The sequence below is a fragment of the Sus scrofa genome, chromosome X (assembly GCF_000003025.6).
Source record: "Sus scrofa isolate TJ Tabasco breed Duroc chromosome X, Sscrofa11.1, whole genome shotgun sequence".
Taxonomy (NCBI): Eukaryota; Metazoa; Chordata; class Mammalia; order Artiodactyla; family Suidae; genus Sus; species Sus scrofa.
In genome coordinates, this window is record NC_010461.5 from 45,856,106 (window position 1) to 45,880,639 (window position 24,534).

The 24,534-nt window shown below is 43.1% G+C and overlaps 1 long non-coding RNA gene across 2 annotated transcripts; it reads left to right on the plus strand.

The window, feature by feature from the left end:
- On the plus strand, window positions 238-24,092 carry LOC102157934. Of its 2 annotated transcripts, XR_309220.3 has the most exons (3): window positions 238-555; window positions 2,679-2,756; window positions 23,406-24,092. It is a non-coding gene; the product is annotated as an uncharacterized LOC102157934 (long non-coding RNA). The 2 variants fall into 2 exon arrangements; XR_002340629.1 differs by lacking the exon at window positions 23,406-24,092 and having other exon boundaries at window positions 2,679-8,707.

Sequence of the window (24,534 nt, forward strand, 5' to 3'; positions counted from 1 at the left end):
CGCACGCACGCATGCGCAAGCGCAAAGACGCATACGTTCACCTCTCACGCTGCGCTTCAACTCTGCGACCTCGGGGCCCCCCCAAACAGACGGCCAATCGGAACTGGGCAGACGACTACGGAGGGTGGGAGTAGAGGACTTCCGTCGCTGGTTGGGACAACGGAAGAGCAATCTCGCCCTGACCAATCATCACTCATAATCCTTTCCGACCCCTCCCACCGCCTCCGGGAGCCAATCCCTTGCCCCGTTGCCGTCAGCCCCAGCTAGAGGTGACCATATAGAAACGAAGGGGTGAACTTGGAGTAGGTAGAAAGAAGGCTGCATCCTGGTATTCAGTGTGTACTCGTGCTCGAATGCTCCGGGAAGACGGAGAGGATACAATGGGGATGGACCCAGCGGCTCCATGAGAGCCTCCTCCGGGAACTGTGGTTAACGCCCTCCGCAGTGTACGTGAACCCTCAGTATTGGAACACGATGGATTATTCCAGAACGACCGCCTCCTACCCTCTAATGGTACCTTCCGAGTGAATGGTCTTACCTCCGGCCCTGTCAGTGGTACGTCCCATGACAGATGTTCCATCTCGCGCGCCCCTTGGTGGTGTCATCGGGGAACAGCCGATGCAGATGTTAGTGGACTATTCCAGGGTGGTCCCCAAAGGGAGGGAGGGCAAAGTTAGGATTAAAACCTCACAATTCGCTGGAGTCTTGGACCCGGCAAAAAGTCTTGCTAAACAGAAATGTACTTCTTTGTAGTGGCACCAAGCGTTTTCTCTGTGCTGGGCATTGGGCTTGCTTGCGCCTCCCTGGGTAATATAGAATAGGTGTAGTGCGGCAAGCCAGCCAGGGTTCCTCAAGGGGCAGGGGGGAGAAAGGTCCCGACGGGTCTCTGATGTCCTGGTGAGGGGCAGGCCTCTGTCCTTGACTGTGAGTACTAGGGGAAAAAGAGAGCAGGACCTTTGGTTCTGTTAGGAAAAAGGCCCTCTTGGAGTTCCCGTCGTGGCGCAGTGGTTAACGAGTCCGACTAGGAACCATGAGGTTGTGGGTTTGATCCCTGGCCTTGCTCAGTGGGTTAAGGATTCGGCGTTGCCCTGAGCTGTGATGTAGGTTGCAGACGTGGCTCGGATCCTGCGTTGCTGTGGCTCTGGCGTAGGCCGGTGGCTACAGCTCCGATTGGACCCTTGGCCTGGGAACCTCCATATGCCTCGGGAGCGGACCTAGCAAAGACAGAAAGACAAAAAAAAAAAAAAAAAAAAGGCCATCTCCCAGTGGTCTCTCTGTCCCTGAGGACGTGAGATAAAGTCCACAGGATTTGTCACCATCCTGTTACCTCTGAACATGTTCCCTGGCAGAATTCTTGGCTTGTCTAGCTATGCCTCCCTCAAGAACTTTGCATCTGTTTATTCATTCCTTACCTCATTCATTCCTTCTCTCTAAAGTATATGTCAAGCACAATTATGGGTGTTGGGAAAGAGAAGAAAAACAACCCTTGCTCTCATGGAGGGTCTATTCTATTCAGCCCCCAAAGGTATGTGATTTGTCAGGTGTTGGTAACTGCTGTGATTAAAATTAAATCAGAATCGTCAAATAGAGAGGAGGGGGCCTATCTAGAAAGAGCAGTCAGGGAAGGTCTTTCTAAGATTGTGACATTTGAGCGGAAACCTAGAGGAGAGGAACATCTGAAAGAGATGCATGCCCCCCCCTCCCCCGAGTTCGGTACGGGTCAGTGGAAAAGTTCCGGGGTGTAACTCAGTCTGTCATGTGTGAGAAGGTGAGGAGGCTGATTTGGCTGGCTCAGCATGATGGAGGGAGGGGTAGGAGATCTGGTGAAGGGGTAATGAGGGCCAGGTCCTGTAGAGCCTTCTGGGCCATGGTGAGGACTTTGTCTTGAGCCTCCAGAGGCCTTTTTAGCAGAGAATTCCCGTGTGTCTCTCTGAGGCCAGAGGCCCAAGTCGCCCCCTTGAGGAGGTGGAGCTCTTGGTTTACCCCAAAGAAGAGCCCCCTCCCCAGCCTCTCTGGGGAAGCTGAACATGCTTTCCTGGAAGATTATGGAGACTCAAGGGGAATCCCCCCAACTGCTCCCCATGAATATCCATGTCCAAAGATGATATGCTCATGTGGGGAAAAGCAAGGGCCCTCATGGTGTGAGCGAGGTCACACCCTGTCCTGTACAAAAGCACAGGAGGGACAATGTAACAGGCACAGAGAAGACAGAAGGAAAGATAAAGCATTAGAGAGACAGGGACGTAGAAACTATTTCTGGGAACACAGTGTCCCCACTTAATTACCACCCTCGCGTGGGCCTGCAGCTCTGTCACTGGATGTGGTGTCTGCTCTGCAGGGGATGAGAAGCCCCTCCCGAGGGACTGTCTCTAGGGAATGACTCAGCTGCCTGTGTCCTGGCCTCAGTCACATTACCTTGACACACATCAGGGCCCTCTGCCCCTCAGGACAAAGACATGTTCCCGTTATAGGCAGGTTCATGATGTACGCAAGTTTCCCCACCTCCCTTCTAGCCCTTGACTGGCCTCCTGTTGATCTCAGTGCCAAGAAGGGCTTGAGGGGGAAAGAAGAGTGAAGGATCTCTACATTTTTGGTGGGTCCTTGGGTGCAGTGATGAATCGGATGTATTTCCCAACCTGCTTGGAGGCTCACCTGTACTTTCACTACCCCCTCCACAGGGAAGGTGAGAGTTCCATTCCATACATCAGGAGTCAAGCAGGGTGTTTGATCCAGAGACACAGAAACATATCCTGACGGTGAGTCGGTCCCAGGGTCCTTGTTGTCTCAGGCCAAACCTCCCCCTCCCCATACTCCCACAGCCTGGCCTGGGCTGTACTGAGCCTTTCCTGCCTCCTCCCAGGAGCCCAAGTTTGCATCCATTTCCTCCTGTCCTCTTGAGCTGAGAACTCCCATCCACCCTGGCCTCAGGCTCCCCATCTGCTAACGGTGACCTCCTTGTTGGGGGTTGGGCAGAGTAACTGCGTGAATATGTGTACATAGGTTTTGTCCCAGGCCCCCTAGCAAGGGTAGGAGTGATGCCACAATATATTGTCCTTATCCTTATCATTACCGTGGTCTCCTGTGAGGTGTACATGACTGAGGACGTGCCCTCCCTGAGGATGGGGACCCTAAGCTTTCATTTCCATGGTCCCAGGGCAGGCATGGGAGACTCACAGCAAACGTGAGATCTCACGCCTTCTTCTAGGACCTGTGAGAGTGAGGCCCATCCTGCCTTCCTCTCCAGAACATTCTGGATTCAGATACGTGAACAGCTCAGAGAACCAACCCTCTGGGAAAAAGACACCCCCCTCCTAAACAGTTCAGAGACCTCATGCCCTGGTACAGAGTCCCACAAAGAGTGCAGACATCTCACATCCTAGACACCACCCACAAACAGCTCAAATACATTACACCTGTCTGCACAGTCCCCAAGCAGCTCAGACAGTTTTGACTGTGGATGCAGAAAAATTAGGATCCCTCAGACAAGGAGAGGCATTCACCCCCCACGGGTTCTGCAAGGGTTAAGGTGTAAAACCCCTGCAGTTGCTGACCAACAGTGCACTCCGAAGGAATTCCGGGTGAAAAACAGGATGAGGCCCTCTGTGCTCTGGACAAGCAGGCCCTTATTTAGTTATGTGCATATCTCAGGAAGAAGTTCAGTGACCCAAGATTCTTCCATCCACAGAAAAGCGTGAACCTCCTTAACCTTAGCTATCTGATTTTTGTGGTTAACAGGAATCTTTTTACCAATACGCATGCTTGACTGCTAGCATTTTCTAGCCCCAGATCATCTCGGTTTCTCCGCTACCTCTCCAGAGCTAACCGAGGAGCTGTCTCCCAGGCTGTAGTCCTCCGGATGACCCCGAGTAAAACTTAAGCCCACAACTCTCAAGTTGTGTGTTTTGCTTTAAGTGCACACCACTCCAGGCAACAGGTCCCCTTCAGCTTAGAGGCCTCACACACCTCCCCCCAGAGCCTAGAGGCTGCACTCTGGGACACAGAGCCACACATCTCCAGTTCTGGGCTGCTGTGTGGGCAGTGACAGTGAGTCTTTGTTCCAACAGGCCAGGGGAGAGGCCTGGTGTCTGCCATCCCTGCAGTCTTCCATCACCGGCATTTCATTGTGACAAAGGCAGGTTCACTCCAGGGATGAGGAGCACCCTGGGGCTGAAGGTTCTGAAGGGCCGTCCCAGGTCTGGGTCCTGGGCATGGCCATCGTCTGACCCATTATTATCACCTCTGGTCATGATGATACTGCATCCTACTCCACAAGGGGTTTAGGGTAAATCCTAGATTCCCAGCGGGAGACCTGTGGAGCTGGTCATCTCTGCCATCTCTTAGCACCCACTTTGCATACTGGATCCTGGAGATGTGAAGTCTTCCCTTCTCATCGCCTATGTCAACCCCCTTAAATCCCTCTGATCATCCCTGTCTTTTCTCACACTCCCTCTCTTGGTACAACTGCCACAACTCCTCTCTCTCCCCACATTCCTCCCACCAGGCCTCCCCTTCCACCCCAGGTGCCTCTGTAGCCCCCTCCCCCAGCCCCATTCTCAGGACATCAGTTATATCCTCACCCCCATTGAGTCCCTTCACCCAGCACCCAGGGCTTCCTCAGAGGATCCCCTCAGGACCCTCCCTGCTCCGTGCTCCCTGCAAGGGCACAACATTCTACAGGACACTTCTCTCCTGCCTAGACACAGGGATTGGTCATAAAGTCCCTGTTAGGGTGGAATTGAACATCTCTACAGGATCCAGGGGAAATCCAGACCCAGACTAGTAGTCCAGGGCAGTTCCTGCAGGGCTGGAGGGAAAGGGATAGGGTTTCTCAGGAGCTTAGCTGAGTGCCCTGCAGGAGGTGGGATGACACAGTGTAGGGCTGGGTCTGTGAGGACAGGGAAGGGGCCCTGACAGGGCCTGGGGCAGCAGGAACACCAGGACTGCCCGCCCCAGCTGTTGTCCTCATGGGCTCTGGCACCTGGCCGAGCTCTGTCCCACCGGAGTTAGAGGATTAAGCAAGCCACTTACGTGCCCTCCCTGGGCCCAAGTGTCCTCATAGGGACGGGGTGACAGGGTTTTCTTCCAAGAGACCTAGTGAGGATTAATTGAGATGCTACCTAAGAAGTGCTTAGGACACTGCAAATCAGATCACTGACTATCTAAAACTCAGAGCCTGGTGCGTGGGTGCCAGCTGACTCCTAGAGGGACATCACTAAATTGGCCACTGACTGCGGTGCTCAGGGCAGAGGCCCCCACTTCGAGCTCCCGCCCCTCAACCTCAGCATCTGACTGTGTGAGCCTGGGGTCTGGCTTTGGGGCTCTGTTCCTGTACCCAGTGAGAGCCTGAGCCAGGTGTCTCTGGTTGGACCATGCAGAGTGGTCCAGGATTCCTCTCCTCCCACGTCTCACAGCTAATCAACTACCCCCTGGTTGGCTCCCGGTGCATTCAAATCTGCAGGAGATGAGCTTGGCCAAAATGGGACTGGAGCCAACTCCCAGGCTGTCTGAGAAAGTGTGGGGGGTCCACCTAGGATGGGATTGGAGGCTGGGGTACCAAGACAGCGTCCTCCCCACCTCTGTCAAAAGCTAGGGGCTGGTTCCCCTGGGGTCAGGCGGATGTTCTTATCCCTCCATACACAGTACTTGCATTGTTACACAATAGAAGCTCCTCCCCTATGGTACCTCCAGTAGTGGTGCCTTCCAGCCCCGCACCTGCAATGGTACATTCCAGCAGTGGAGCGTTCTGTCCTCACACCTCATCCTCTCCACCATCCCTTCCCCCCTCCGACCCTGACCTCCAGGAGGTGTGACCCGCCGGATGGGGGGCTGTTTCTCACTTCAGCCCTGTGGGTTATTCTGGTGGATTTAATGCAAATGTGGAACTTTACCATAGATCCCAGAAATCTGGAGGGCTTATTAAAACTCTGGTCGCTGCCCCCACCCCGCCCCATCGATGCCCCCCACTCCACCCCATCGCTGTGTTTCTGATTCTGTTAAGTCCTAGGTGGAGCCTGAGAATTTGCGTTTCCAACCAGACTCAGCCCCCTCCTACACAATTAAGTGGAGCCTTTGATCCCAACATCCCTTCACCATATCACTAGTGAACTGTTCCTTCTCTTCTTTCCCTCCCTCCTCGCCCCCTAACACACCCAAATGAACAATCTTATCGCCAGACCCTGAAGATCTTGAAGGGAGCAAAGTTCTAAGCATTCTGTTCACTATAGAAGGGCGTCTGCCCCAAGAATGGTGTGAGAAGCTTGTAACAAGTTTTTCTTCTCCTGCACCTCTGATGGACAGCGTTCAGGCAGCAGCTGTCAAACTGAAAAATCCTTACAATGCTCAGTTTGTGAGGGCAGAGACTTTTTTTCCCATCCAATGTAGTCAGTCTCCCCAGTGCCCAGCACGGAGTAGGCACTCACTGGATGATTGATGAATGACTGAGTTTTGACTCAGAAATCCCACCTAAAAATGTATGACAGGAGTTCCCGTGGTGGCTCAGGGGAAACGAATCTGACTAGTGTCCATGAGGACACAGGTTCGATCCCTGGCCTCGCTCAGTGGGTTAAGGATCCAGCGTTGCTGTGAGCTATGGTGTAGGTTGCAGACACGACTCGGATCCTCTGTTGCTGTGGCTGTGGCACAGTCCAGTGGCTACAGCTCCGATTCAACCCTTAGCCTAGGAACCTCCATATGTGGTGGGTGCGGCCCTAAAAAGACAAAAAAAAAAATGTATAATAAACACATTCAAAGATCTGTGTGTACAAGGAAGGTAGCAGCGATCATGAAAAACCACTAAATGTCCATTAATAGTCAGTGATCATTGGATGATAAGTGAACAGCAATGGGTTCATATTATACCACAGAGCACACCCTGGCCATGGAAAAGGATGAGGGGACCAGTGTGTACTGATCAGAGGCATCTTTTTCAGGGCATGTTGTGGGGGGGAAGGGAAGCAAATGGGGAATGTTCACGGTGGAGCCTGGTGTGTGCATGTGTGTGTGTTGTTGTTGTTGCTGTTTAAGTACGGAGAAATATGTTTGAAAGGAACAACGAAATACCTGTAACTAACCCCAGCCCTAGGCACAGGAAAAAGAATGTGAAGGAAAGGGATGACCTGTGTATTCCATGTACTGATGTACTAATGGAATCTTTCACAGCAACCCCATACTCACCTATTATTGAAGAACTCTTTATAAAACAAAGTTGTGTGGTGAAAACAATACCTGCGCCACAGAGCATTTGTGTGAGGGCATCTGCATGGTGTCCAGGACAGGGTTCTCAAACTCACATGCCCCAGAGCCAGGCAGTTAATGTGCACAGGAGAACCCAGCTCTGGGGAAGGTGAGGAAGAGCAGAACATGGTAAATGTTCCCTACCAATCAGCTTCCGGAGTGGGTACAATAGAGAAGATGGGACTGGTGCAGACCCCAGACCCTCACGACAACCTCCTCCTCATCATTAATAGTGGTAGTTGCCAGAATAGCAACAGCTATCCTGACAAGACCTCAGGAGTTTCCCTCAACCTCTTCATCTCAGCGCGCGCGCGCGCGCACACACACACACACACACACACACACACACACACACACACCTCATGATAAAGATAACAGATCCTTTTAACACAGCATTCGGGAACTAGTTAAGACTTACTTAGGAACTGGTTTTGCCCATGATGAATGAATGGGTTTGGATTTACCCTCCCACTGTAAATAACTAAAACTTTGGAAGTGATGGCTTTCAAACCATGCAGGATGTTGATGTCTGAGAGAAGGGGGAAAATGAGGTGAGCATTACAGTTTCCCCCAGCTTACTTCCTGGAGAGAGTTTCCAGACATCGGTGCAGGGAGAGGAAAGCTGAACAGAGGCCAGAATTTCTCCCAGGTGAGGAAATAGAGTTTAGCATTCAGGGAAGCCAAGGAAGCTAGAACTCCTAGAGCAGAGGACCAGAGAAAAGAGAGCTGCATGGACAGGGGAGGGCTGCAGATAGAAGAGAGAGAAAGAGAGAGTGAGCAAGGATCTGGAGTTCTGCAGAGGGTTCCCTGGGACTCTCCTGCTAAATTCAGGCTGGGAAAAGAACCACCAAAAAGGAGTGGGAGTACAGAGCTCTCAAAAGGATAGAAATAGTTTATTTTCTCACCTACCAGAAGTAAGAAAACCTCAAAATAGTTAAGGTATTGGGTAGATTTCTCAGCTAGTTTTTACCCCAGTCGTTAGGAAAATTCGTTCTTGACTAAAAACTATTCTGGTCCTATCTTAATAATGCTTGAGAGCAAGACTCAAAGGGATAGAACTCTTTCCAAGTAACTTAACTATGTCCTGGGATGAAGTTCCCAGAATGTAAAGAAATTACTATTAGTGTAATTACATAATTCAGAACCCAACATGAGAAAATTCACAATGTCTGGCACCAATAAAAAATTATTAAGCATGCACTGGAAGAGAAAATATAACTAATAATGAGGAGAAAAGTCAATCAATAAAAACAGACTCAGAAATAACACAAGTGATACAGTTAACTGACAAGGATATTAAAAGAGCTACTATAAAAGTATTGTACATGTTGAAGAAGATAGAAGGAAGATTAAGTTTGTTAATAGAAGACATGAAGTTATTTTTAAAAGATCCAGATTGAACTTCTAGGGATAAATACACATGGTCTGAGGAAAAAAAAAAAAAAAAACACTGGAAGAAATTCACAGGAGAAAAGACTAGTGAACTTGAAACATAATGAAATTCTTAAAACATCCAAAATGGAGCACAAAAGGAAAAAGAAAGCTCCGTTAAAAATGAATGAAGCAGAGTGCCCACTGTGGCTCAGCTGTAACGAACCTGACTAGTATCCGTGAGGATGCAGGTTTGATCCCCAGCACCACTCAGTGGGTTAAGGATCCAATGTTGCCTTGAGCTGTGGTGTAGATCTCAGAGGTGGCACAGATCCTGCGTTCCTGTGGCTGTGGCTGTGGCTTAGGCTGACCTAAGTCACCTAGCCTAGGAACTTCCCTATGCCATGACTGTGGCCTAAGAAAGCATACCAAAAAAAAAAAAAAAAAAAAGAATTTATTTATAAAAACAGAAATAAACACATATTTCAGAATCAAACTTATGATTACCATTGGGGAAACCACGGTGGGGCAGATGAATTAGGCTGATGGGAATAACATATACACACTACTGTATATAAAATAGATAATTAGGAGTTCCTGTTGTGGTGCAGCGGAAATGAATCCGACTAGGAACCATGAGGTGGCAGGTTTGATCCCTGGCCTCGCTCAGTGGGTTAAGGATCCGGCGTTGCCATGAGCTGTGGTGTAGGTCACAGACACGGCTCGGATCCTGCGTTGCTGTGGCTGTGGCGTGGCCAGCGGCTACAGCTCCAATTGGACCCTTATCCTGGGAACCTCCATATGCCGTGGGTGTGGCCCTGAAAACACAAAAAGCCAAAAAAATATAGACAGATAGATAATTAACAAGGACCTACCATAAAGCACAGGGAAATCTACTCAATAGTCTGTAATAACCTATATAGGAAAAAAGAATGACTATATGTATATGTGTAAGTGATTCATTTTTCTGTATGTCTGAAAATAATACATTGTAAGTCAACTATACTCCAATAAAAATTTTTAAAAAGGCATTATCACACTGAAAACATAATCTAAATAATTACAATGGAAAAAAAAGAATGAATACCTATCTCACACCATATGCAAAAAGTAACTCAAAATGGATCAAAGACCTAAATTAAGAGCTAAAACTATAAAAATCTTGGAAGAAAATGTAGACCTAAAACTTCATGACCATAACATAGGTTCCTTAGGTATGACAACAAAATCACAAGTAACAAAAGAAAAAATAGATAAATTGGACTTCATCAAAATGAAAAATATTTATGCTGCAAGGGACACCATTAGAAAGTGATAAAGCAACCCATATAATGGGAGATTTTTTTGTAAGTCATGTATCTGATATCTAGATTGCAGAGAGAACTCCTACACTAATAATTAAAAGACCCATAGGAGTTGTGGTACCACAGGTTAAGGATCCAGTGCTGTCAGCAAGTTGCTGCTGTGGTGTGGGTTCAATCCTTTGCAGGAACTTCCACATGCTGTGGGCATGTCCAAAAAAAAAAAGAGCCCAGTTTTCAAATGGGCAAAAGATATGAGTAGACCTTTCTCCAAAGAAGATATACAATGACCAATAAACACATGAAAAGATGCCAACATCTTTAGCCATCAGGGAAATGCAATCAAAACTATGTGAATGACCGCATCATATCCACTGGAATGTTGGTGAGGATGTAGAGGATTGGAACTCTCATCCACTGCTGAAAATGTAAAATAGTGCAGCTGCTTTAGGATACAATCTGACAATTCCTCAAAGATTACATATACAATTACCATGTGACCCAGTAATTCCACTCCTAAATATATACCCAAGAGAACTGGAAGTATATATCCACATGAAAATTTGTACACAAATGTTCAAAGCAGCATTATTCATAAAAGCCCAAAAGTGGAAAAAACTCTAATGTATATCAACTGATGAATTGATAAATAATATATGGTATATCCAGTCAATGGTATATTATTCAGCAATAAAAAGAAATGAAATAATAACACATTCTACAACATAGATGAACCTGAAAGCATTATCCCAAGTGAAAGAAGCCAATCACGAAAAATCACATATTGTACAATTCCACTTACATGAAATTCAGGAATTCCTCTTGTGGTTTCGCAGTATGAGCCCGACTAGTACCCATGAAGATGTGGGTTCCATCCTTTGCCTCATTCATTTTATTAAGGATCCAGCATTGCTGTGAGCTGTGGTGTAGGTCACAGATGAGGCTCAGATCCCAAGTTGCTGTGGCTGTGGTGTAGGCCGGCAGCTGCAGCTCTGATTAGACCCCTTAGCCTGGGAACTGCCATACGCCACAGGTGAGGCCCTAAAAAAAATCACATTTATATGAAATTCCAGAACAGGACCGTTGATAGAGATGGAAAGTAGATTAGTGATTGCTTAGGGATGAGGTAGAAGGGGGACTCATGTGCATAGGTTTTTTTCCCTTTGGAGGAGTGATGTAAATGTTCAGAAGTTGTGATTATTGCATAGTTCTGTGAATATAATTTTAAAATTTAATCGTATCTTTAAAACAATAAATAGTATGGCATGTGAATTAAAACTCAATAAAGCTGTTGTTTTTTAAAGGACATGATAGGATGTTTGGGGTGACAGTAATGTTTGCATCTTGTGGTGGGTTTTTTTTTTTTCTTTTTTTTTAGGGCCGCACCCTTGGCATATGGAAATTCCCAGGCTTGGGGTTGAATCAGAGCTACAGCTGCTAGCCTGCACCACAGCCACAGTAACGCAGGATCCGAGCCACTGATCGAGGCCAGGGATTAAACCCGAATCCTCACGGATACTAGTTGGATTTGGTTCCACTGTGCCACAACAGGAACTCCTTGTGGTGGTATTATAATTGAGTGTATATATTGGTTTGAACTCACTGAAGTGTATGCCTAAAATGAATGCATATTATGGAACGTAAACTGTACCTCAATAAAGTTTTTTTTTTTTAGAGAAAAAAGTAATAATATGGTAAAAGATATTCCATACAAATACTAATATAAAGAAGCCAGAGTGGCTATATTAATATCATAAAAAGTACTCACAGACTTTGAAAAACTTATGGTTTCCAAAGGAGATAGGTTGGGGGGGTGAGTGGAATGGGCTGGGGGTTTGGAATGGAAATGCTATAAAATTGGGTTGTGATGATCACTGTACAATTACAAATGTAATAAAATTCACTGAAATAAAAAAATTTCAAAAACAAAACAAAAAAGTAGAAAAGTATTTCAGAGTAAAGGATGTTACCAGGGATGCAAAGGGCTATTTTGTAATAATGAAGGAGTCATCAGCAGGATATAGCAATTCTGAACATTTATGCACCTAATAATAGAGCTTCAACATACATGTAGCAAAAACTGATGGAACTAAAATGCAAAATGTAAAAATTCATGATTACAGTTGAAGGATTCAACCCATCTCTCTTGTAATCTATAGAACAAGTAGACAAAAAAAATTAATTAGAACATAAGAGTTGAAGAACACTATCAACCAACTTTACCTAACTGATATTTATAGAACACATCATCCAACAACAGAGTAGACATTCTTTTTTTTTTTTTTGGTCTTGTTGCCTTTTCTAGGGCTGCTCCCGCAGCATATGGAGGTTCCCAGGCTAGGGGTCCAATCGGAGCTGCAGCCAGCGGCCCACACCACAGCTCACAGCAAAGCTGGATCCTTAACCCACTGAGTGAGGCCAGGGATCGAACCCACAACCTCATGGTTCCTAGTCAGATTCGTTAACCACTGAGCCACAATGGGAACTCTGAGTAGACATTCTTTTCAAGTGCACACAGCCAAGATAGGCCATAGTACTGGGTTTAATAATGGCCTCTAAAAAGATGTCCAAATCCTAACCGCCAGAACTTGTGAACATGGCCTTATTTGAAAAGAAGGTCTTTGAAGATGTAATTAAGTTAAAGATCTCAAGATGAAAGATGAGATCATGCTGAATTTTGGGTATACCCTAAATGCAATGACAGGCACCCTTATAAAAGAAAGGCAGAGAGAGATTTGAGACACAGAGAGGAAGGCATTGCAAAGGCAGAGACAAAGGCTGGAAGGAATGCCAAGGAATGCCAAGGATTGCCAGGAGGTACCAGAAGCTGGAGAGAAGCATGGAACAGATTCTCCCTTAGAATCTCCAAAAGGAACCAATCCTGCCTACCCCTTGATTTCAGACTTCTGCCCTCTATAATGTGAGAGAATAAATTTCTGTTGTTTTAAGCCATCAAGCTGTGGTAATTTTTTATGGCAGGCTTGGGAAACAAATGCAACCATATTCTGGACCATGAAACAAATCTCCATAAACTTAAAAGATTCAAATAATACAGAGTATTTTCTCTCAACACAATGGAATTAAATTAGAGATAAAAATTTCAAGGTATTCGCAAAATATGCAAATATTTGGAAACATAACACTACTAAATGTTGTGTCAAAGAAGAAATAAAAAATGGGAATAGAAAAATTTTCAGCTTTATTGAGGTATAATTGACAAATGAAATTGTAATATATTTAAAGTGTAAAACATGGAGTTCCTGTTGTGACTAAGCGGTAACAAACCCGACTAGCATCATGAGGATGCAGGTTCGATCCCTGGCCTCGCTCAGTGGGTTAAGGATCCAGCATTGCTGTGAGCTGTGGTGTAGGTCACAGAGGCTGCTCAGATCCAGTGTTGCTGTGGCTGTAGCTGGCAGCTGCAGCTCCAATTTGCCCCCTAGCCTGGGAACTTCCATATGCCAAAGGTGCAGCCCACAAAAGCAAAGAATATGATAATAAAAATAAAGTGTAAAACATAGTTCTATATGTGTACATTATGAAAGTATCCCCACCATCACATCCATCACCTCACATATTAACTTTTTTGGGTTGTGGGTTTTTTTGTGAGAACATTTAACTTCCACGCTCCTAGCAAATTTCTATTATATAATGCAGAATTATCAGCTATAGTGACCATGTTATACATTAGCTCCTCAGACCTTATTCATCTTATAACTGAAAGTTTGTACCCTTTTACCAGCCTCTCCCTAGCAATCACCATTCTACTCTCTGTTGATGAATTTAACTTAAAAAAAAAAATTACACATGTAAGTGATACCATCCACCATGCCTTCAAAGTTTATCCATGTTGTCGCGAATGGCAGAATTTCCTTTTCTTTTTTTTTTTTTTTTTATCTTTTCCAGGGCTGCACTTGCCAGATTCCCAGGTTAGGGGTCTAATCGGAGCTGTAGCTGCCAGCCTACACCACAGCCACAGCAACTCTGGATCCGAGCTGCATCTTCGACCTACATTACAGGTCACGGCAACTCCAGATCCTTAACCCACTGAGCAAGGCCAGGTATCAAACCCGCAACCTCATGGTTCCTTGTCGGATTCGTTAACCACTGAGCCACGATGGCAACTCCCAGAATTTCCTTATTTTTAAAGCTGAATAATATTCCTGTGTGAGTATGAAAATACCACATTTTCTTTATTCATTCATCTGTTGACAGATAAGTTGTTTCCATACCTTGGCTATTGTGAATAATGTTTCATTGACATGAGTGTACAGATTATCTCTTTGAGACAGTGATTTCATTTCCTCTGAATACATACTCCATAGTAGGATTGCTGGATCATATGGTAGTTCTTTTTTTTTTTTTTTTTTTTTTTTTTTTTTTTTTTTTTGCTTTTTAGGGCTGCACCCTTGGCATATGGAAGTTCCCAGGCTAGGGGTCGAATGTGAGCTACAGCTGCTGGCCACAGCCACAGCAGCGCGGGATCTAAGCTGTGCCTGTGACCTACACCAGAGCTCACTGCAAAGCCAGATCCCTGACCCACTGAGCAAGGCCAGGGATCAAACCCGCATCCTCATTGATACTAGTCAGATTCGTTTCCACTGCACCACAACAGAAATTCCTGTAGTTCTATTTTTAATTTCTTGAGGAAACTCCATACTCTTTCCCATAGTGGCTGCACCAGTTTACACTCCCATCAACAGTGTACAAGTGTTCCCCTTTTTCCACATCTTCGCCAACAGGTCTTTTTTTTCTTTTTATAATATGTCTTTTTTTTTTCTTTTTATAATAGACATCCTAACAGGTGTGAGGTGATATCTCCTGGTGGTTTTGATTTGCATTTCCCTGATGATTACTTATGTTGAGCATCTTTGAAAAACCTACAGCTAACATCACACCCTATGGAGGAAAAACTGAATGCTTTCTCTTTAAGATCAGCAACAAGACAAGAAGGTCTGACCCTACTTCTATTCAACATTGTACTGGAGGTTCTAGCCCTTGCAGTATAGTAAGAAAAAGAAATAAAACATACCAGATTGTATAGAAAGAAATAAATCTATCTTTTTTGCATATAACATTATTGTCTATAGAGAATCCTAAGAAACATACCAAAAAAACTACTAAATGAGTTTAGCAAGGTTGCAGGATAAAAGGTCAATATTCAAAACCAAATGTATTTCTATAAACTAGCATTAACAATTGGAATTTGAAATCAAAATATCATTTATAATAGCATCACAATATATAAAATACTTAGGAATAATCTGATGAAAGATGTGCAAATCCTGCATGCTGTGCATTACAAAACATTACTAAGAGCAATAAAAGATCTAAATAAAAGAAAAAATATCCTATGTTCACAGACTGGAAGACTCAATATTGCTAAGGTGCATACATTGACAAGCCAATTCTAAAATGTATATGGAAATGCAAAGGACCTAGAATAGCCAAAATAATGTTTAAAAAGAACAAAGTTAGAGGACTTACACTACTTGGTTTCAGGCTGCAGTAATCAAGACAAAGTGGTATTGGAGTAAAGATCAGTGAAAAAGAAGAGAGTCAAGAAATAAGCCCATACATAAATGACTAATTGATTTTTAGCAAAGGTATAAATGCAATTCAATAAGGGAAAGAATAATATTTTCAATAAATGGTGCTGGAACAATTGAATAGCCATATGAAAAAAAAATTTGAATTTTGAACACTGCCTCAAAACATGTACAAAAATTAATGCAAGATGGATCATAGGCCTAGATGTAAAACTGAAAATTACCAAAATTTATTAAAGAAAAGTTAGAAGGAAACCTTTTTTTTTTTTGCTTTTTAGGACCACACCTATGGCATATGGAAGTTCCCAGGCTAGGGGTCCAATCGGAGCTACAGCTGCCAGCCTACACCACAGCCACAGCAACATCAGATCTGAGCCACATCTGTGACCTACACCGCAGCTCACAGCAATGCGGGATCCTTAACTGATCAAGGCCAGGGATCGAACCCGCAACCTCATGGTTCCTAGTTGGATTCGTTTCCACTGCACCATGACAGGAACTCCGGAAGGAAACCTTAATCACCTTTGGGTTGGCAGGTATTTCCTAACTAGGATTCAAAAAGCATGGATATAAAAGAAGCATTGATAACTTGGACTTTATCAAAACTAGAAATTTTTTCTTCAAAAAGAGGCTGCTATGAAAATTAAAAGGCAAGCCACAGAATGGAAGAAAAATTTTTGTAGAGCATATATCTGATAAAGGATTGTGGAGTTCCCTGGTGGCTCAGTGGGTTAAGGAACCCACAGTGTCACTGCTGTGGCTGGGTCACTGCTATGGCGCAGGTTTGATCCCTGGCCCAGGAACTTCCGTACGCTGAGGGTGTGGTAAAAAAAAAAAAAAAGTTGATAAAGATCTTGTATTCAGAATATGTAAAGAACTCTGAAAACTCAGTAATAAGAAATCAAACAACCCAATTTTTTAATGGACAAAAGATCTGAACAGATACTTCACTAAAAAAAATACGCAGATGAGAAATAAGCACATGAAAACATGTGCAATAGCATTGGTCATTAGGGAAATGCAAATTAAAGCCATCATTAGATGCTACCATACACTTATTAAAATGGCTAAAATTTAAAAGACTGAACATTCCAAGTTTTGGCAAGGATATGAAGGAACTGGAATTCTTATACACTGCTGGTAGGAATGAAATGGTACAGCTACTTTGGAAAACAGATCTAGCAGTATCTTACAATGTTAAACATATACCTACCATATGATCTAGACTTCCCATTCCTGTGTATTTACCCAAGAGAAAAGAAAGCATATGTCCATACAAAGATGTGTGCGCAAATGTTCATAGCAGCTTTAATTATTATAATAGACACAAGTGGAAACAAACCAAATATCCATCAACAGGTGAGTGAATAAAGAAACTGTGGTATATAAATACAATGGAATACTACTCAGCACTAAAAGGAATGGACTATTGACACACAACCAAAAAGATGATCTCAAACTAATTATGCTGAGTGAAAGAAGCCAGACCAAAATAAAAGAAAGAGAAGAAAACATACTGTATGATTACATTCATATGAAATCTAGAAAGTGCAAACGAATAGATTATTAGACTTCAGGATGTGGGATGTGAAAGAGAGGGAGGAGTGAAGAATATCTCTAAGAATGAGTCCAGAGCAACCAGAAGGATGGAATTGCCAACATGGTAAGAGAAAGACTGCAGGAGGAGCTGGGTTTAGGGGTAAAGTCAGGAGTTTAGTTTTGGTTTTGGTTTTGTTGAGTCTGAGAATGCCTATTAGACTCTCAAGTGGAGATGCCTACTAGAAAGCTGGATATGAGAAACTGGAGATCAGAAGGGAAAACTGAAGAAGTTACTTGGTAGCCTAATGGTTGAGGATTCGGTATTGTCATGGCCATGGCTCAGATTTAATCCCTGGCTCAGGTACTTCTGCATGCTGCAGGCACAGGAAGAAGAAGGAGGAGGAGGAAGAAGAAGAAGGGAAGGAGAAGAAGAGAGAACTGGGCTGGTGAAAATTTGGAAGTCTGACTCTGGGACTTCCAAGCATAACCACCAAAATATATCATTCCCTGAATGTTGCTGTAGCTTCTTCACAGGCCTCCCTGACTCTTGCTCTTATCCCCCAGCCAATCCATCTTCCCTGCCCACTGTTGGAGGAATCCTTCTAAACTGCAAAATAGGCCTTATGATCCCCTTTCTTGAAAAGTAAAGAGGAAATGAAGGAGGAGGAGGAGAAGAGAAAAAAATTTCCTTAGTGTCCCAGTCCCCTAAGGGATAAAGTCTCATCTTCTTAACCCAGCACCCTAGGATTTCTGTGTGACATATTCTTTGCCTCACTAATTTACTCTACAACTTTATTTTCCCCCCTCCACCACTAAATGCAGTGCCCTCTGACCCAGACTTCCCAAAATGGTAGAAGTTCCTGGCTCCTCACCGTGTTCTCCCCCTGCCTGGACTGGAATCTATATATATATATATCCCCCTCTCTTTCTCATAGGATAATAGGGTGAAAAGGTAATAGGGTGAAAAGGATGGGAAGGAGGATGCAAATAAGGTACAGGGCATGGGAGAGTGACATTTCTCTGGGTATAATTTTTTGTATGGTTTTGACTTTTAAAATCATGTTACCCTCCTACACTGTTGGTAGGAATGTAAATTGGTGCAGCCATTATGGATAACAGCATGGAGGTTCCTTAAAAAACTAAAAATGGAGTTACCGTATCATCCAGCAATCCTACTCTTGGGCATATATCCAGAAAGGATGAAAACTCTAATTCGATGAGTTCCTGTCATGGCACAGTGGAAACGAATCCCACTAGGAACCATGAGGTTTCGGGTTCAATCCCTGGCCTTGATCAGTGGGTTAAGGATCTGGCATTGCTGTGAGCTGTGGTGTAGGTCACAGACATGGCTCAGATCTGGCGTTGCTGTGGCTGTGGCATAGGCCGGCAGCTGTAGCTCCGATTGGACCCCTAGCCTGGGAACCTCCATATGCCGAGGGTGCAGCCCTAAAAAGCAAAAACAAAAACAAAAAACCCCTCTATTTCGAAAATGCACCCCAATGTTCATAGCAGCACTATTTACAATAGCCAAGACATGGGAGCAACCTACATGTCCACTGAGATGAATGGATAAAGAAGATGTGGTACATATATATACAATGGAATACTACTCAGCCACAAAAAGGAATGAAATAATGCCATTTGTGGCAACATAGGTGGACCTAGAGATGATCATACTAAATAAAGCAAGCCAGACAGAGAAAGACAAATGCTGTATGATATCACTTATATGTGGAATCTAAAAAATGATAAAAAAGAAATTACAAAACAGAAATAGACGCACAGACACAGAAAACAAACTTATGGTTACCAAAGGGGGAAAAGGAGAAGGGATAAATTGGGAGTTTAGTATTAACAGATGCCCTCTACTGTATATATAATAGATAAACAATAAGGACCAACTGTATAGCACAGGGAACTATACTCAATATCTCATAATAACCTATAATGGAAAATAATCTGAAAAAGAATGTATACATGTATAACTGTCACCTTGCCATGCACCTAAAACTAATACAACATTGTAAATCAACTATACTTCAATTTTAAAAAATCATGTTAATGTTTTATATAGTCAATCAGTCAACAAGTATGGGGGAGAAAGAAAATGAAATACAAATATGAACAAATGAGTCTATTTCAAATGAATAACATAACTACAGTAAAGGAGAAAAAAATTATAAACAAATATTAAACCTAAGTTAGTAGCTTTATTTTTCACAGTAGTAGGTTGGCTGTTCTGAAACTACTACATGCATATTGATTGAGCAAATAAGTAAATATATTGTGGATAATGAGAAACAGATTTCTCACTGTCAGAGAAGGGAATTAGAAATGCAGAAAAGGGTGGGGAGGCCAGAATGAATCTTGTGGTTTGAGATTAGAATTGGAATACCATTATGAATTCAGGATTTTAAGATGACACAGAGATTTCATAGTTAGATGGATAGATAGACAGGTAGATGGATGGATGGATGGATAGCTAGATAGATAGACATGTTTATGTGTTTAAAACTATATACGTATACACCAGCTCTGTCCACTGAGATGGACTAGAAGCAATGACCCCTAGTTGCAGCAATGGTCACACACTAAGTGCCCCTATCTTGGTATCTCTACCGGAAGGAACCAAGGCTGGATTCTTGGAGAAATGGCTGGTTCCAGAGCTGGGGCAGGAAAAGTACAAGACGCGTCTGGAGCATCTTGATGTTCCAGAAAGTAAGTAAAGGCTCAAAAGATGATAGGCATATCAAAAGGACACAAAAGCAAGCTTGAAAGGACTCCCCTTGTCAAATTCTAGGACAATTTGGGAATCAAAATAAACAAAAGTGTAGCCGTTTATGAACCATTGGGTAAAATAAGAATTCACAAACCATATCACAAAACTAAATGAATGAATAAAGGAAGGAAGGAAAAAAGACAGCTATTCCTCATTGTAGAATGTGAACAAATAAACGTAGAAGGAAAAATAGAATTAGAAAATCACCATTTGGCAACCACCGTAGGAATAATTGTTTCAGCCAAGTGCAGTGAGATTGAGAGAGCGAGCAAACCATGGCTTATTGTTCCATATACTTCTGTGTTGTTTGAGCATCTCACGAGTGTGCATGTTCTCATGCATCACCTGTGTAATTAAAAATATGTTTATTCTTTTGACATGCTGAAGGACAAGTGTTTGTCACTGTCAGTGCTTGCTGCAAGATAGTGGGAGATAAATAAGTCGCACTGAGGCAGCACCCAGGAGCACTGTCTCCTGAGAGACAGAGATAAGAGCAACAGCTCTAATTAACTGTAATACCGAAAAAATACACTAGAACATGGTGATAAGTGGGATCACTCGTGCCTGAATACCTCAGCACAGTGCCAGGAATATAATAAGCATTCAGTGGGAGCTTCCATAAGGCGTAAAACAGCATATCCAGTCAATACCCTTGCACAAGAAAGGGGGGCATGCAAAGTATAAATATGATCTATAAATATACATAGGTACATATATAAGCATTTAAGTAGATACTTATATTTTCAAAAAGCAGTATTGGAAGGATAAACCAAAAACAAGTTTTAAAAAGTGATCTATGAGGGAGAGGGTGTAACAGGATGTAGGGAGGATGGAAGTTATGTAGTTTAGACTATATGTTGGAAACATAAAAATGTTTTTACCTATTCAAAAATTTAAATTCAGTTAAAAATTTAAAGCAATCCCTAAAAACTGGAAAATAAACTGGAATGAAAAGCCCTAACTATATCACATTCATGACATAGCTTACAAAGATAATATATTATTTCCAGCAACTTTAGAACACCGTGTTTTGAATGTATGCCCTTAATGGAATATATTCCAAGGACAAATAGAACTGCTAAGAAATCTTAGACCTCTTACAGGGTCTAATTGCTGGTAGAAATATTGGTTTTTATTACTTTACTGCAAAGAAGCCATTATATAAATGTTGTTAGGAACCAAGATTTTCCCACTTTTGAAGTATAATATTTTTAAATTGCATAACCACTGGAACACTAATTTTCAATTGGAAATATCAATATGATCCAATGACTTTTTTGTTTCTCTCAAAGAAAAAAGTCTTGCTCTGTTCATTGAAAATACCTAGAAGCAGGGACACCCACTATCAATGTGCACACCTAGTACCCTTATTTTTTTGTCTAAAAACATCCCAACTGAAAAGAACCAGGACTCCTTGAAAAAGTGGCTGATTTCAGATATGGAGCAGGAAATGTCTAGAATGAGCCTGAAATATCTTTTTTTCCCTAGAAACCATGAAAACTATCAAAGTTTTACTCATGTTATGTGGAAAATGTACAGAATCAAATTTGAAGGGGTTCCCACTGGCCAAATGAGGGAAAATTTGAACATCAAATAAAATAATTGCAATGGACTGAGCACTAAATGCATTTTTATAAAACAAAAACTATAAGTTAATAATGACACTAAAAACAAGAGGAAACAAGATAAGATTAAACGAAAACCTCATTTGAATCATTGGAACCATAGGGCATCAATTCCTTACTCTAAAATTGGCATTTGTGTAGTTCCCTTAGGGCATAGTGGGTTAAGAATCCGGCCTTGTCACTGCAGCACCTTGGGTTGCTGCTGTGGTGCTGGTTTGATCCCTGGCCCAGGAACTTCCACAAGTCACAGGTATGGCCAAAAAACCCTGGCATTTGTAATGACAGAATTACATCTTTATCTTGTCTTTTCTGTATTTTGGGTGACACAATAGCCTGAGTTGATGAAGGAAAATTGGATGGATTTATTTATTTATTTATTTATTTATTTATTTATTTATTTACTTATTTATGTATTTATTGCCACTCCCACATGTGGAAGTTCCTAGGCCAGGGATCAAACCCATGCCACAGCAGTGACCTGAGCCACTGCAGTGACAATGCCAGATCCTTAACCCATTGCACCACATGGGAACTCCAGGAAAGTTTTTGCTTACATAAAAATGCCAGTTAATAAACGTAGAAAAGTGATAGAATTTTAGAAAAATGGTCACTCTTCAAGTCCTAATAAAATAACTGATTCAGGCAACTATCATCAATAGATGAAATCATTAAAGGAAAGGTTGATGGGGAAATTTTTCATGGAAGGATCTGGCTTAACCCACCGATAAATCTTAACATCATTAAAAGCAGGACCACCAGATATTGTACACCTCCTGGTATGATGAAATAGGAATCTCACAGAACCACCTATGAAGTGTTAATAATAATAATAATAATAAATAATCTGAATGCAATACAACCCTCAGAAATAACTTCTATCTCCAGGAAAAATGGAGAGTAAAGAACATGTTAAATGACACCACAAGAGAGCAAACAGACTAATTCAGAAGATGAGTCCTTCTACTGCAATAAGTAAAGGGCATGACACAAAAAGTGGGAAGAGAGGACTTGCTCTAAATTAAGCGACCCTCAAGAGACGTATTAAGCAATGAAATATGTTCTGATTAGAACAAACCCACTGTAAAAAGACATTTGATTATGAAGACAACTAAGTGATTGTGGACTTGCTCATTATTAGTCATTACCAAGGAATTATTGCTATGCCTAAGTGTAATAATGGAATGATGGTTTTATTTAATTATGTCCTTTTTTTAAGAAATGCATACTGAAGTATATATGGATATGATTTAGTGTCTGGGATTTGCTTTTAAATACTTCAATAAAAGAAAAAAATGGAATACTTTAAATATGGCAGAATCTTATTCATTGTCCAATCTTAATGGTGTGTGTGTGTTTAGGCTACCTACTCTCTTCTCATATGTTTGAAATGTTCATAATAAAAAAGTTAAAGTTTGTTGAGAGAATGAAAGGGGCCCTGGGCTATGACAAATCCCAGAATAAGTTGGAAAGAAGCATTTTTATTCAAGCCTGGGATAAAAGCCTTGTTTACATTCAGTAACTAGGACAGTTAAACATGAGTGAGAAATGTACCAAACCATTCCCAACTGTTTAGACACCAAGTAGAACATTCCTTATGATAAGAATGTGGTGGTGGTGGGGGTGTTTTTGTTTTTCTTTTTTGGCCGCCCAGCAGCATATGGAGTTCCCAGGCCAGGAATCAAATCCAAGCCGCAGTTGTGACCTAAGCTGCAGCTGCAGCAACACCGGATCCTTAACCCATGGTACCTGGCCAGGGATGGAACCTGCGTCCCAGAGCTCCCAAGATGCCACCAATCCCGTTTTGCTATAGTGGGAAATCCCGGAAGTTTTTTGTTTTTAAAACAAAAGAATCAGGCATTCCCTGATGGCCTACCAGTTAAGGATTGTCACTGCTGCAGGTTTGATCCCTGCCAGGGAACTTCCACATGCTGTGGGCGGGGCCAAAAAATAAATGGGGGACTGTGGCTACAAGTATATGACTCAGTTTACCCTGTCTTCTCCCCTACAGCTCTGCCTGTTGGATCCTATGTATTTATCTCATAGACAAGTGCCTTTTTGGAGAACTCTTTTTTCCCCCTGCAAAGGGGGGAGAGGAGGGAAGGGAGCTTGGGTCCAGCTGTCCTCTCTTACCTTCTTTTGCAAGCCCTTCTTTCCTCATCGCTGTTCCTCTGCCATCTCCAGCGACCTCACCAGAACAATCCTTTCTCCAGAGGGCCTTAAAAGGACATTGGTTGGAGGCTAAGGGCAAATCAAGAACAGCAGGAGCCCAGGTCAACATCTCTGTGTTCAAGAGAAAGTCGGAGATCCTTAGCCTGGCATTCAGTGTGTAGCTCATGCTGGAAGAGCATCCCTCATCCAGGCCACAATAAATTGCTTCTACCATGCTCCGATTTCACCTTGCCTTCTGGGACCCTCAACCCTTTGTACAAGCTGTTTCACTTGCCTAGGCGCTATTTTTTATTTCATCAAAATGTGCATGGCTGTAATTTTATGCCTTGGCTTTATTATGAACACTTTACAAATATTACCTCATTTATCTTCCCAACTCTATGTTGTAAGCACTATTATTACCTCATTTAATAGCTAAGGACCTTAAGGAGTTCCCTGGTGACCTAGTGGTTAAGGATTCGATGTTGTCACTCTGTGGCTCGGGTTTGATCCCTGATGTGGGAACTTCCTCATGCCATAGGCATAAGAAAGAGAAAGAAAGAAAGAAAGAAAGAAAGAAAGAAAGAAAGAAAGAGAGAAAGAAAGAAAAAAATGAAGGAAGGAGAGAGGGAGGGAGGGAGGGAGGAAGAGAAGAAACTTGAGGTGCAAGGAAGGGAAGAGGCATGTTTTCAAACCCAAGCAGCCTGGAGGCAGTCAGTGCTCTTAGCCACTACACTACGTGGCCTCTTTTTTTTTTTTTTTTTTTGTCTTTTTGCCATTTCTGGGGCCGCTCCCACGACATATGGAGGTTCCCAGGCTAGGGGTCCAGTCGGAGCTATAGCCGCTGGCCTATGCCACAGCCACAGCAACGGGGGATCTGAGCCACATCTGCGACCTACACCACAGCTCACTGCAATGCCGGATCCTGACCCACTGAGCAAGGCCAGGGATCGAAACTGCAACCTCATGGTTCCTAGTCAGATTCGTTA